Source organism: Nuphar pumila, chromosome 6 (genome assembly GCF_984573655.1).
Source record: "Nuphar pumila chromosome 6, dmNupPumi1.hap1.1, whole genome shotgun sequence".
In the NCBI taxonomy this organism is placed as follows: domain Eukaryota; kingdom Viridiplantae; phylum Streptophyta; class Magnoliopsida; order Nymphaeales; family Nymphaeaceae; genus Nuphar; species Nuphar pumila.
The window spans coordinates 124,618,450-124,632,199 of NC_143254.1; the positions used below are offsets into that span (position 1 = coordinate 124,618,450).

Here is a 13,750-nt window from a genome sequence, read left to right on the forward strand (position 1 = left end):
GATTTCCCCCACGGTCCACAGTCTCCGACTCTCCGTCGGTTCACCGAGAAGTTCGCTCATTTATCTTCCGGATTTACCCTAGCGGTTTTCATAAATTACGTTTATACCCCTTTTGACGTTGTTGACCAACTCAACCTACCTGATCCGGACCCAATTATAGGCTCTGGGTTTCTCGTTATCAGAAACAAGGGCTACTTGGTGGCTAGCAGGTCTCGGCGACGATACTAGGATATGGTTGTCATGTGGTTGCTTGTGACATTTAGCCGCTCCTTGCTCTTTTAATTTAGTAAAAACCTAGGTATGGCAATGGATCGGGACAGCGGCAAGGGACAAGGGCTCTACCCCTGTCCCGTCTCAAAACCCGAACCTCCATCCCTGCACGTGATGGATTTTAACCTCCACCCCCGCCTCCATCCCCGTTTCATGTCCTCCATCCCCTGTTCAAACGGGGTGAGGTGGGGCGGGCCCCATTTTCCATCGGTCTATTGTCATCCCTTAAAAGGATTGGGGGTGGGGATTTGGACGGAGCTGGGTGGGGGAAAGCATAAGTCCATCCCCACATGAGGATGGATTTTAACCTTCATCCCCGGTCCAAATAGGGTGAGGCGGGGTGGGGCCCCGTTTTCCCCCGGTCCACTGTCATCCCTATAAAAACCTCAAAGTCTCTCCTTGCAAATGACACGTACTCATGGATTTCGAACTCGTGAAGTTCTTTCAACTTGGTGACATTCACAAGCCGCTCCTACCATATGAGTGAAGCTTTATAGGCAGGCCGATATCCAAAAGAATGTAAAGTCATTGTCTCTTTGCATCAGTATTTGAAGGATTGAAAATCATTGAGATATTCCAGACATGATTACAAAAGGATATCATTTTTTATATGAGAAATAGGTGTGAATCCTAGCTATCAATAGTAACTGTCATTTTGCTTGGTAGCATTTTTTTTTTTTTTATGATGAGGAACCCTCACCGAAGCAAGGAAAACCCCGGGTGGGGCCTCATGACCACCCTGCCTTCCGCGGCCCACCTCTGAAAGTTAAGGACACACTTGTACACCGGCGAAGTTTGACATGGTGTCTTCGTTTCAGCACCCTACTGGCCGCGTCGGCGACCCCGCCGTGGTTTTGCTTGGTAGCCTGTTAAGCATGCAAAGTATTCCTATAATGTTGGCATGAACTTCCCCTTGAAGTCCTTTTGTCTTAAATCTCAAACCTTGAGGGATATGGGAGACCCACTTTGAAGGAGTACCTGACCTCCTCTCTCTCTATCACCAGCTTGGCATTGCCATCCTCAAAAGCAAAAGCATTGATTATGTCAACCACTGAAGAAAACGTGTGCCTTGATAGCTAGCACTCACCCTACATAATTATCGTTGTTGTTTTATGTCACAAAGACACGTTATGACACGAGTTCGTATAACTTGTTTTTCTTTTTGAGAGAAAGCTCGTATAACTTGTCGAAAAATAAGGCATGGAGGGTACATTTTTTGAATCAATGAAACTATTTTTTTGATATTTTAATACAAAAAAGTGTATTTCTATCGAAATATTTTTAATAGCATAGCGTGTCCGTGTTACCAAAGACGTACGCCCGAAACGACGTGTTCTTGTGGCATAGTTATTGTGTTGCTCACGATTAGAATATAACTGCTCACTTGAGAAGATCCTTGGAACGATTTAGCCCTTCATGCAGCTGTTTTTTTTTTTAAAGGCAAGGTGGGGGATAGGCAGACCCCCACCAGTTATTATTCAAAGTACCACTGGGGTTTGAACCTGCAACGTCTTACCACATGGCGACGTGCACTAACAGCTCCTACCAACCACACAGAGCCCTCCTTGGTCCCTTCATCCAGCTATTCAATATGGTGAAACTTGACCATCTAACAAATTGCAACTAGAATGACAATTGATCTGTAGGAAGACATTGTTGCCATTTCAAACTTTTTTCGGTTTATAGTTTCGACGGAAAACCCCACATCACCGACTGCATATTGGCTGGCCTCCGGTTGGTAAAACCTTGACGGTCCGCTGCTGATCGGGGAGTACACCCAGCTTCGACCTGACAGCAAGGGACGCCAACCGTGAGTTTCAATTTCAACTAAATTTTAACTGGATTTTTTTTTATAATCAATTGAAAAAATTGGCAAGGGAAAATCTTGTGATAATTGTTCTTTTGAGAAAAACACATGAAAACATGGACGTATGTAGAATTTAAACAGACATAGAAAATATGTACAATGTAAAATTGCTAGAAAACAAATTAAAAAAGTTAACATTGCAAGAATATCATGATAAAATTGTGATATTTCAAAATTAAGTGATATTTTGAAAACAAGAGTAGATCACAGATCAAGTGATCTGCCAAATTACTTTTAGAAAAGTGATTTGGCATCTCCCCGCCCACAATGTACACAAGGACCTCGCCGTAAGAAGCAATGGACGGTGAAGATGTCAAATCACTTTGGTAAAGTGATTTGAGAGATCACATGATCTGCTCTCGTCTTGAATAGTTGTGACTGTATTCATACCGTTCCACACACACACACACGGGAACGTATCCATTCGTCCATAGGATTAACGGCCTCCCAAACACATGGTATTGGGATTAATTTCAGTCGTCCATTTTGAATGATCTAGATCTCATTATCTAGAGCATCAATGGTCCAGAAAAAAAACTTGTGGGACCCGTGTTTTGGAGTCCGTTCATCCATAGATGGACGGTGTCAGACTCAGCTCTCACGGATACACACTTCATAAAAGACTCCCGCATGAGGTCGGATTGGACTCTAATTGGACCTACCCTATACTGGTAAACTCCGAGAGATTGGACCAGCCAACATTGCTGCTCTATACCCAATCACAGGTTTGAATCTAAGAAGAATTGAACTTGTGACATTCGAAGCCTCAAGACATTTGGAAGCTCTCCCTACCCAACTGGGTCACCTTGTGGAGTTAGGGCTGCAAACAGATCAGATAAGATTGGATATCGGATCAGAGACCGGCATGATATTTTTGGATATGAATCCAATGGCGGGGCATAAGTAGAGCCCAGCACTGCACATGCCCCCATTCCTAAAGCTCGGTCCAGAACAAATCCACTGGCTAAAATTTTTTAATCCCCAAACGTAGAAGTCACAAAAGGATGATCCAAGCAAGTGACAACAGTTGGTGGTCCAGCTCCCACCCATGACCGTGGGATGAAAACTGACTTTTACCCTCTTCTTTTACTCGTCCATAAAAAAACTATTTGAATCTTTTTATTTAAAAAACATTATTTGAGTAAAATATGAAAAAACCTTTCAAAAGCCCGATTAGCAAGAAAAGTGGTTGGAAGCTACTATATAGATATATATATAGATATATATATATATAGAGAGAGAGAGAGTATTTAGTACTAATGAAGGCATGAAACTATTAAAAAAATCACTTACTTTTTGTTTTTGTTTTTTTACTTTTTGCGTTTTTTTAGATCGGACCCACAATATTTATTTAGTACAAAATAAATTTTGAATCGTGTGATTATGGCATACATACAGATTTTTCAAAGGCTTTAAAAAATCAAGGCTCAAAATGTACTAAAATTTCATGACTCAAAAGTAGGGGTGGCAAAACCTGACACGACCTGCCAACCCGACCCGTCAACCCGCCTCTTAGGCGGGTTTGGGTTGGGCTTAAGCCAACCCGTTTAATAAATGGGTCAACCGGCCCAACCCGTTTATTAAATGGGTCGGGTTCGGGTTGGGGTATGCCAACCCGGCTGACCCGTTTAATAAACGGGTTAGGTGGGCGGGTCAACCCGACCCGCGAACCTGAGAACCCGTTTACCCGACCCAACCCATTTATTAAATGGGTTGGCGGGTCGTGTCGGGTTACCCGTTTATTAAACGGGCCGGGTTCGTGTTTGCCACAGCCGACCCGTTTAATAAACGGGTCGGGTTTGGGTTGAGGTATGCTGACCCGCCAACCCGACACGATTGCCACCCCTACTCAAAAGGTTATATTTTTTCAACAAAAAAACATAATCCAGTATCTAATCTTTAGCAAATAAGTCAAGCCAAAACAAAAATCTTGGCATATTTAGTGCGACATATATCACACTTAAATTGTTTTTTTTTTTTCTTCATTTATCAAACTGCACCCAGGAGGCATGCTTACAGCCACATGTAAATTGCTCCAGACCCAATATATTTATCCCAATCAGATCTAAATTTACATATAAAGGGAGTCGAGTCTACTAAAATCCACAGTAAGATTTAGATTTCATTTTGCATGAAAAAACTCAATATCCGACCCAACCTCACAGCGCTTATATCCTGGGGCCCACAACTAGAATAACCAAAGCATATTAGATACCACTAAGTTTGGGACCATATGGTGTCACAAGAAGTGCATTGGAATCACTGAACACACCCATTTCTGATATGGATCCAACCATGTTCTATGAAGTATTGAACTCGACCCCCATGTAAGGATCTCAAACTTGAACCTCTTATTTTTACTGGGAGAAACCACCCCAGGTGCAGAGACCTAGCCACACTGACTCAACCTACAGTGCTTAGGGTTGTAAAACTTCAAGGGTTTACCCCTTGTACTTGGTCATATCCAACAGGACCCCTACATGTATGGATCTGCTCAATAATTCCTCCTTCATATTTCCACATTTAAGGCCATGTACATGCCTAAGGCTGAAAGTGTCATGGGATCATATGCCAAATCTCACCTGCTTGGTTCCAAAATTCCAATACAGTGGTTTTCATATATTTGTTTGGTTTGTTTCTTGGTGGAGGTATGCTATGGAAGACATTCCTATACCTTCATTTTTCTTTTTTGTGTAGGCCGAAGGAAAAATCCCCCTTTAACCGGCCACATCCGTTTGATAAAAACCTTGAGCCCCCCTTGCACACACACCCCCCCCCCCCAACACACACACACACACACACACGGGAGAGTGCACCCAGTTTTGACCTTGCAACAAGGGACACTTCTTGTGGGTTTTGAATTCACGACATCCCGTCAACTTGGTGACATTTACAAGTTGTCCCTATCAGATGAGTGGAGCCCTTGTGGGCTTCGTATGAAGGAAACCAATCTGGTGGATTATCAACCCACGTTCCCCATTTGCATTAGACATCTAAAAACAAAATTGTATTTCTTGGATAGATATCCAAGAACTACAAAATCTATAGAACTTCAATTATAAAAAAAAGAAAAAGGGTAACATGGGCCATCATTATTTAAAAATGTAGAAATCCAAACATATTATAAGAAAAAACCATTTGTTTTACCAACAGGGGCTCTACTTGTTTGATAGGAGCTGCTAGTGTTAAACCATTCTCAGTTTGGATGTCACCCAGGTGAAAGATATGCATGCATGTTTGTGTTATCCTCCTTATGCCAACTGATGTTGAATATCAAAAGTGCATGATTAAGGGAGGTAGTTCCTTATTTCAAGGACTCCCTTTTGTAAAGTATAAGTTCTCATTTGTATCATTTGTAACGTAGATAGTTTTTTTGTTTTCGTAAAATCTATCAGATCCTAAATTTGTGGGACGCTTAGCTATTTTAGTTTTTTCTGGTTGAGTCATATTCAATATTGAATACATTGAATCAATTTTCTCCGTGAATCCATTCACTAACATGGTATCAAAGCATTGATCTCCTCGTGCTGCTTATTCCTTATTCCTGGGTGTGGAGCTTCCTATTTGTGAAGAGCTTGTGTTTTCTCATTCACATCAAACATGAGCAGCAAAGACTATGTTGGCAGAAGCACTCTCAACATGCACAACCAATCAAACTCTGTTGATAATTTTTTCTTTTTGCACCATTTCGAAAATCTCGATCAAGTCCTCGTATCAAGTCCATTGATTGGTGATGATTACTCGTCTTGGAGTAGAGTGATGATTGTCGCCCTTTCAGTTAAGAATAAGATGAGCTTTATTGATGAGACTGTCATCAAACCAAATTCGTCATCATCTAATCTTGCAGCTTGGACTAAATGCTATAATATGATACTTTCTTGGCTCTTGAATTCAATCTCAAAAGAGTTATCGGAAAGTGTCATTCATGGAGAAACTGCGACAACAGTATGGAATGATTTGTGAGAAAGGTTCTTGCAAACCAATGGACCGCGTATATTTTAGATCCAACTGGCCATTATGACCTTACATCAAGAAAACTTGTCCATTGTGGCATACTTCACCAAGATGAATTCTTTATGGGATGGACTATTGACTCATATAGTTCCTCTTGTTTGTTCTTGTGGTGAGTCTAAATCTTTGACTGATATTCATAAAAAAAAGACTTATTTAGTTATTGATGGGACTGAATAAGTTGTACACTAAAGTGTGTGGTCAAATTTTGATAATGGATCTCATGCCCACTGTGAATAAGGCTTATAAACTTTTGCTACAATAAGAGTGGCAAAGAGATTTGTGCATTACTCTTACTCTTAAAGGAAACATGGCAACAATTATAGAAGGAGGGATACCTAATCATTTCTTAAAAGAAAAACGTAGAAAAAGACTCTTCAAGGATCACCCCAAATGTGATCATTGCGGAAAGCTTGGTCACACTAAAGACTAATGCTATATTCGCCATGGATTTCCTCCAAAGAATCAAAGTGCTATGAGAATGCATTGAGTAGCTTGGTTCCTCTGCTTATCATGGAGCAATACACCCAACTCTTATATCTCATTATGGCAGGTAACACCCAATCAATGGCAAACATGACAGGTAACACTCTCACAACTATTGCCTCCTTTTTTTAATTCATGGGTCTTAAACATGGGAGCGACAAATCATGTGTTGTTCTCTTCGAGCATTATATTGTCTAAAAAAAATCCTTCTTCTAAACCTGTGAAATTGGTTGATGGTTCTTTTTCTCCTATCATGCATATAGGTAAAGCATGTATTACTCCTAATATTGAGCTTGATCATGTTCTTATTGTTCCTTCATTTATATTCAACTTGATATTTGTAAGTAATCTCACAAAGTCCTTAAATTGTAATGTCATCTTCTTTCCTGGTCATTGTGAAATACAAGACCCTCGATTAAAGAAGACGATTGGAGTGGGTAAAGTGCGAGTCCAGATATATTTTCTAAACTTGGATTCGAATAAAGTTGCAGCTTCTTCTATTAGTCATTCTATTAATTTTGATTTGTGGCTTTGGAGATTAGGTCACTTATCTAGTCATCGTTTAAAACTTTTATCTCAGACATGTGATTTTATTCATTTAAATAATTGTCATTGTCATATTTGTCCTCTTACTAAGCAAACTCACGTGCCTTTCCCAACTAGCGAGAGTCGATTTTTGTGACCTTTTGACATTGTTCATTTTGACATTTGGGGTGGATATTCTACAGCCTCCATGACTAGGCACACTATTTTCTTATGGACGTTGACGATGTTAGTAGAACTACTTGTGTTTTTTTATGGGGTACAAATCTCAAATGAAAAAAAAATGCAGATTTTTTTTATCATGATCGACCTAATTCAATTCTCAAGGGAATTAGATTTGATCATGGAATTGAGTTTTTCTCTCATGGTGTCCAATTAATTTTTAATTAAAATGAGATATCTCATCATCAGAGTTGTGTTGCACCTCGCAACAAAATGGGGTGGTTGAACGCAAACATATGCATTTGCTTAAAGTTGCACGGGCATTACATTTTCAAGCAAATTTGCTTGTTAAATTTTGGGGAGTACATACTTACCGCTACATATTTGATAAATCGTACCCCTATCACTTTTTTGAGAGAAAAAGTTGAGAGAACACCTTACGAAATGCTTTTCAAAATCAAACCCACTAATAAGCACTTATATTTTTTGTTGTCTTTACTTCACCCATAACATCCACTACAAGCACAAATTTGATTCTCGTGCTCGTAGATGTGTGTTTGTGGGCTAACCTTTTGATAAAAAAGAATACAAATGTTTTGATCTTGAAACTCAATCCATCTTTGTTAGTTGAGATGTGATATTTTATGAAAACATGTTTTTCTTCAAGAATCTAATGGGAAAATTAGTTCATGATACGGTTTTACCGTTACCCATAAATAAAGGACAAAAATTAGACCCTCTTGAAATGGCCATACCTGTTGATGATGGCCAACCTGCATCTAATGAGCCACTTAATGGTGATGATGTGATCAATGATCCCATCAGATCATAGCACCCGTTTGAGTCCAATGCTAATCCAAATCATCATGAACCGTCCTTTGATGAAGCTACTCTTAGACGATCCAGTCAAGCTAAAATTAGACCTGCTTATTTAGATGATTACCAATATAATCATGATGCTCTTTATGCACAAACATCAACTTCTAAATTGAAGGGTTGCTTGTTCAATTTCTCTCATTATCGCAATTCTCCTCCGCCCATCAAGCCTTTCTTGTCTCGATTTTCGCACATAATGAGCCAAGAGATTACCATACATCCATGGGAGATGAGAATTGGAGAAAAGCCATGGAAGCTAAGATCAAAGCGCTTGAGGCAAACAAAACTTGGACACTCGCTAACTTGCCTTCGGGAAAGAAAGCCATCAGATCAAAGTACGTCGTCAAAATTAAGTTCAAATCCAATGGGACTGTAGAACGGTACAAAGCAAGGCTCGTTGCAAAAGGGTATACTCAACAAGAAGGGGTAGATTATCACGATGCCTTCTCTCCTATGGCAAAATTAGTTATAATATGGTGCTTGCTTTTCGTTGCCGCTAAGTCTTATTAGCCTTTACATCAGTTGTATGTAAATAATGCATTTCTCCATAGAGATCTTGATGAGGAGATCTATATGAAGTTGCCACCAGGATTCTCACGTGAGGTGGAGACATGTGTATGTGGATTTAAAAAAAAAAAAAGGGTTTAGGAACCTACCCGAGGTGGGGCGTCCCAAGTGGTCCCCTCTAGAGTTCAGATTGAACCCAAATAAGAAATGGGTCTTACAAATGGGAGGGTTAGGTTAAGGTAACCCTAACCCATTTTATCAAAAGTGAAAAAAGGGGTAGAGTCCCCCTTTCATGTGTTTTACGAAGAAAAAGAGAGAGGGAACCTCCATCTCTCTCCTTTCTTCCCTTCCTCACCTCAAACAACGCCCTCTCCCCCTTTCACGCATATTAAAAGGAAAAGAGAGAACTCCATCTCTCTTCTCTTTCTCACTATGTTGACACCCTCCTCTCTTGTGTTTTTCCTGGTGAAATCCTTCTTCCCTCCCGGATAGCAAGAGTCAACACACCCCAGCTGACATAGTATTCGTCTGAACCCTGCTCACGCACACCGCCTTCTTCTTTGTGAGGCCCGGTGCACACACTACCTTCTCTGACTTGTTCTTGGTGAGACATGGCGCACATCCTCCTCCTTAATATGCGTCTTCTGTGATTTTTGTGAATCTCATCTCATGCCTCTCTCTCACCCATTTTTTTAAGACCCCCCCACCACCACCACAAGGTTTGGTGGATGCCCATTTTTTTTTCACCGTGCTTAGAGGATGCCCCTACTCCGAAGGATGCCAGTGACTGGAGTTTGAAGGGGTCTACCATTTTTTAGGGAACCGATTCTAATTTCTTTTGTTTCATTAGGAACCAAATCTTTGATCAATTCGTAGCTAATATACGAGTTCTACATCCTTCGATGGTTTAGAGTTTGGCGCAAGTTAATCAAGCTCCAAAAAAATTAAAATTGGGTTTTGTTTAGGACACTTTTAGATAATGCAAATATGAATATGGTTATGCATGTATATGATTTTATAAATCTAAAAATACATGTATGTTGATTTTAGAAAATATGAAAATGTATGTATATAATTTTAGAAATCTGAAAATGCATATATGTGACTTTAGAAATATGAAAATATATGTATATGATTTTATAAGTATGAAAATGCATGTATGTTGATTTTAGAAAATCTAAAAATATATATATGCAATTTTAAAACTCTAGAAATGCATGCATATGATTTTAGAAAATATGAAAATGTATGTACGTGACTTTAAAAATCTAAAAATGAATATATATGATTTTAAAAATCTAAAAATGCATGTATATTGATTTTAGAAATCTGGCACCACGGTTTGGTGTAGGCCCTTTTTTTTCACCTTGCTTAGAGAATGACCTACCTCGGAGGATGCCAGTGATTAGAATTTGAAGGGGTGCTGTCATTTTTTAGGAAACCGATTCCAATCTCTCTCATTCCATTAGGAACCGAATCTTCCATCAATCTGTAGCTAAGGTACAAGCTCTACATTTTTCAATGGTTTGGAGTTTGGAATGGGTTAATCAAGCTTCAAAAAATTCAGAAATGGGTTTTTGTGTAAGACAATTTTAGGTAATGCAAATATGGATATGGTAATGCATGATATGATTTTATAAATTTAAAAATGCATGTATATCTATTTTAAAAAATCTAAAAATGTATGTGTGTAATTTTAGAAATCTAGAAGTACATATATGTGACTTTAGAAATCTGAAAATGCATGTATGTGATTTTATAAATCAGGAAATGCATGTATGTTGATTTTAGAAAATCTAAAAATGTATATATGTGACTTTAGAAACCTGAAAATGCATGTATATGATTCTAGAAATCTAAAAATGCATGTCTATTAATTTAGAAATCTGGAAATGCATTTATGTGATTTAGATATCTGGAAATGCATGTATGTTAATTTTAGAAAATTTCAAAATGCATGTATGAAACTTTAGAAATCTGGAAATGCATGTATATGTTTTTAGAAATATGAAAATACATGTATGTGTGTTTCATGAAAATTGTGAATATGAAAAATGCATACTTATGTGGGTTTCTAAAATTATGAATATGAAAAATGCATACTTATGTGGGCTCTTAAAATTATGAACATGAAAAATGCATATATATGTGGATTCTTAAAATCGTGAATATGGGAAATGATTACATGTATGTGATATTCTTGAAATTTTTGAAATCTGAAAATGACTATATATATATATATATGGATTTTGGAAATTGTAGATATGATTTTTGATATGTTCATGAACCTGAATTTACATATCTCACAAATCTAATGTGAGATATGTTTGTGAACCCGATTTTAGCAATAATTATGAATCCGATTTGTAGCTATGTTTTTGGAATTGATTTCTTAGCTACGGTATGAATATGATATTTTAACTATATTCATGAAACTAAATGTAGCCATGAATATGGATTTGATGTGGATATACATTTGTATTATTTTTTATGCATGTGTGAGGATATGCTTTAGTTTAAGCGGGACAGATCGTATAACAACTATAATTGAGCTATATATGGGTTGGATGAGGCCATGTGAAAGTGCATTGTTATTGAAATAATCATGTGAATACATTAATGAATGTTACTGAAACGCCATGTGCAAACATGTATTTTCATGTCTTAGAACACAAAATTCACAAGCATACGTAACATATCAAGTGTGTACTGAATTCATTTCTTGAACCTTAAGCTCATTCGTGAGCATTCACATGTGCAAGCATGCATATCATGTCTCATAACACTTAATATTAACATATATCAATATAATGCATATCATGACATCAAATTTACTATCATAAGTTCATGTGAATGTCATATCATATTGCATATCATGTTATCATTTAAACATATTCAATTAAGAATGAAATTCATTTTACATTTTACATAAATTTTGCAGCTTATAAAACAATACATGATCCCAATTGTAGGCACAACTGTATAATCTCATTGAGCCCACACACTCTACTCTGTTCAAACCCCTTGTTTGTAGAGTCGGCGTCAATGGATCAGATTTTATCCAATAACCAACCAAATCTGATTCCATTTAGTCAGATTTGGTAAGCCAGAACAATATCATATTATAACCGGATATGGATATAGTTCTGACTTTATGCTACCGATCCGACAAATATTCGAATCCGATTACATGTTTAAAACCGGATATGGTACGAGCTTTTCACCATCCGTATCCTAATCTGAATTCGAATCCGTTTACCTAATATTCAATTAGTCGGATTTGGTATTGGCTACATCCGAACCTTATCCGAACCGTTTACATCCGACACAGAAAACTAACACCGGCTGATCCACCGTCCATCTTAAAAGATCGAAAACCCCAACCAAAACCCAAACCCTAACCCTAGGAGAAAGGGATAAAAACCCCTCTCTTCTGACGGGATTCCATAAACCTTGACCCCTCTCTCCTTCCGCTTTCCTGTCTTCTACCAAATTCTAGGGTTTTGTTATTACTATTTCGTTGCTGCCGGTACTGAATCGTTTCGTTGCTAATGCGTTACTTCGATCTGATTGTGAATGGTTGGTTACTGTTATTTTTTTGGGCAATACGACGTTTAGTGTTTCTCCAAATCGATGGCTCGATGGTTGGTTTGGTCGTTCACCATTTTGTATCTTTAATCATGCTGCTTGTGTTTTTTTTCTTCTCTTAGATCTATTTTGTGTGGATGTTTTCTCCTTCTTTTATTGGGTTTTACTGTCCGATGGTTGTAATCAAAGTTTTTTTGAAGGATGAAATGGTGGTACTCTGGGACGTGCTGTATAGTTTAATGATTTCCTTTAAATGATTTGTTTTTTTCCACCCTTTTAGTGTTTTATATGTTCCTTTTTTTAATGGTTGGTTTCGTTGATTTGATAATAGTTATTCATCTCTTAATCTTTTTTTTGTTGTTGTACCCAAGATGGGTTTTCCTTGTTCCCTCATTTTTTTTAATTATTTGGTTAATTGGGTCGAGGTATGGATGAATGACCGTGATTGATGCCCATGATGGTTTTAAATATACTTTGAGTAACTATTATGAAAAGAAAGGATTTCTGAGGCATTTTGTATGGCTTAAATTTCATCAATGTTATATGTTTATATTGATTTTTAGCTTGTGTTTTCTTTTTTGTCATGGTTATCTTTTGGTCCTTTGAGATTGGCTGATTGGCGGACTGAATCAAATATAGTGTGATTTCAACTATATCTGCTGACAGATTTGTAGGTGAAGTTAATATATTTGATTGAAAAGGATTGAATGTTTTTTTTTTTGTGAGTGTAACTGTTAATAAGTGAACCTCCGTAGATGCATTGACCATCAAATCCGTGCATCTTACTTGTCTTATCTGGCCCTCACTATTCAAAACTCTATCCTTGGTGGACCTTTCCTGCACCAAAATTTTACACATCTTACTTGCTGTAATGCATATTCAACGTTAGACCTGATAATCAACCCTGTAATGATCCTCTGTAATCAAATTTTCTTTTTCCTTGAATATTTCTGTTTAGAAAATGACCCAATCTTATATGTTTCTTATGTTCTACATTCTACCATAATTATGGGGTCATTTTTTATCAATTGTTTATCACCAGAGTATTTTGAAACCAGTTGAGTCTTTTTTGTTTTGTGGACTTGGCATTGAATTCAGTTTGAATGCTTATCACGATATCACGTGATTATCTTTCAATTGGGGCGTTTCTTGTTAGTTTCATCAGTTTTTTTGGTAACGGTTAAATTAATTATTTTTAATGTTTGGGATTTAGATTGCCAGTGATGTGTTGACCCTGCACGTATTATCAGAATTATGTAATGATGATACATTTGATTGTCACTACCTCTGAGGCATTCTCACAGTTATCATTTAGATTATCTCTTCTTTTTATTTAAACTTGGTGACCTTTTTATTTCTACCAGTTTTGATCTGCCCCACTTAGTTATCATTTTTTTGCTAAGATCTTTTTTTGTTCTCTTTAGTCAGGCATTTTATCAT

General features: G+C 37.7%; 2 non-coding genes across 2 annotated transcripts; both read left to right on the plus strand.

Moving 5' to 3' along the window:
• Positions 1–12,755: 12,755 nt before the first annotated feature.
• On the plus strand, positions 12,756–12,826 carry LOC149836049 (small nucleolar RNA Z267). The gene has a single exon (XR_016432899.1). It is a non-coding gene; the product is annotated as a small nucleolar RNA Z267 (small nucleolar RNA).
• Positions 12,827–13,525: 699 nt separating this feature from the next.
• LOC149836050 (small nucleolar RNA snoR122) lies at positions 13,526–13,605 on the plus strand. Its single transcript, XR_016432917.1, has one exon. It is a non-coding gene; the product is annotated as a small nucleolar RNA snoR122 (small nucleolar RNA).
• The last annotated feature ends 145 nt before the right edge of the window (positions 13,606–13,750 follow it).